This window comes from Acanthisitta chloris, unplaced genomic scaffold (assembly GCF_000695815.1).
Source record: "Acanthisitta chloris isolate BGI_N310 unplaced genomic scaffold, ASM69581v1 scaffold2255, whole genome shotgun sequence".
Taxonomy (NCBI): domain Eukaryota; kingdom Metazoa; phylum Chordata; class Aves; order Passeriformes; family Acanthisittidae; genus Acanthisitta; species Acanthisitta chloris.
Window position 1 is genome coordinate 133,561 of NW_008675209.1, and position 1,715 is coordinate 135,275.

General features: G+C 42.7%; 1 protein-coding gene across 1 annotated transcript in view; it reads right to left on the reverse strand.

Annotated features, from left to right (window-relative positions):
* Nucleotides 1-1,715, reverse strand: part of LOC103803097 (collagen alpha-1(V) chain-like) — a 146,386-nt gene that overhangs the window by 74,440 nt on the left and 70,231 nt on the right.

Consider the following 1,715-nt stretch of genomic DNA (forward strand, 5'->3'; position numbering starts at 1 on the left):
CATCAAACCCACAATGGGCCATTATGAGTATCCAATTCCAGGAGAAACTGTGGAAAAATCCGAGTTCCCTTCTATAAAAACCTCCTGTTTGTTTAGTCTAGGATCCAAGTTGCAACTATGCTGGTCCAAAGAGCAGAAATTCTTACAAATCTCAAGCCTTAATCCCTGAATCCTTCCTGAATCCTTCCAGCAACAGATGCTATGGACCACAAGCAAAGCCATCTAGACAAGGATCAGATTTTCCTTGCTTCCCTCCACATTCCTGTGCTTCCAGCAGCCTGGCAGGCACAGTCCCTTGGCATCCCTTACTTGGAGCAGCTCTGCAAAGAACACCATGTGCTGCTGCTATTTGTTTTGTTTCTTTCCTATCCAGGTAATGAAGAAAATAGTCTAGAAATTGAATTATTTCCAGTGCTTCCCAGACAAATTATCTCCTCACTACTATGAATTCAGAATCACTTAAATGCCATCAGCACTTCTAGAGCTCATTTTGGTGCCAAAAAACTGCTCAGAATCCATAAGCAGAAGCATCTGGATCTAAATTCCAGAGGTTTTAAAGCAAGAATAAACCTAGTGCTCAGGCAATCCTCGCTCTATCTTCTTCTACCTCTGCAAACACCAATTGGCCTTGGCAGATATTATAGTTGGGCAATTATCCAATTAAAAACTTGCCAAAATCAGCATTATTTCCCTTTGTGCTGTTGGATCTTGTGCTATCACACACTTCTTTTATCCTGTTTGAAACAGTTTATCTACGTTTGCACTTTGAAACCTTAAAACCTGTTTATCTCACTCGCAAGGTTTGGGGTTAACAGAGCAAATTGCATGTCTTGAAATGAATATCCCAAAGGTCTGGTTTGATATTTTAATTAAGGTCCCTAAGTCTATTTGCATGGTGGTAAGATGAGATCTGGAAGAACTGGGCAGTGCAGCAGGAAAGTTCTGTGTGCTGAGATTTGCAGGTCTTTGGAGAAAAACCAAACCAAAAGCCTAAAAATAAGCTCCTTAACGATGCTGTTCAATAACCTGAGTCAGAAAACAGTTCCCAAGGAACAGAGGAGGCCCAGAAATCCATGTGTGATATTGTGATTCTCCTTGGCTGGGAACAGCTTCAGTTAAACCATGTTTTAGCTGTCCCTGTGGGAAGCAATGCTGATGGGAAGTGCTGCTATCTGCATCTGGATGAGTGAAACACACTGCCTGAGGAACAGCAGGGATTGAACAGAATCTATCTGTCCCCAGCTCCTCCTGTTCCCAGGAGTGTTGCACTGCCTACTCAATCCTGGAATTGCTTCCCTGGCATTTCTCGTGGTATTATCCAACCATAACAAAACCCAAGCCTGGAGGATCAGTGACTTTTCTGTCTCCAAACCTCTTACACAGCCTCCACATAGTTTCACTTGTGTAGAACTGAATCCTCTTTTAATTCCTGATGAAGGAATTAGAGTCTTCCCAAAATACAGACAGGGGAACTTTAGACAGACACATCCTGATCTTGCAACAGGTCTGTCAAGAGCTGCTAAAAATGACCATCCTGCACCAGAGCAACGTTATCCTGTTTGATCCCAGGACTGCAGGCAGAAATCTGGGACAACTTGTCCACTTATCCATACCCATGAGCACTATTTGCTTTCCTAAACTAACCAAAAAACATAGGAGATTTTTAGCATCTTTTTGGAGAGCACCTAAACTTCTCCAAGCACTCCAGCAGATTC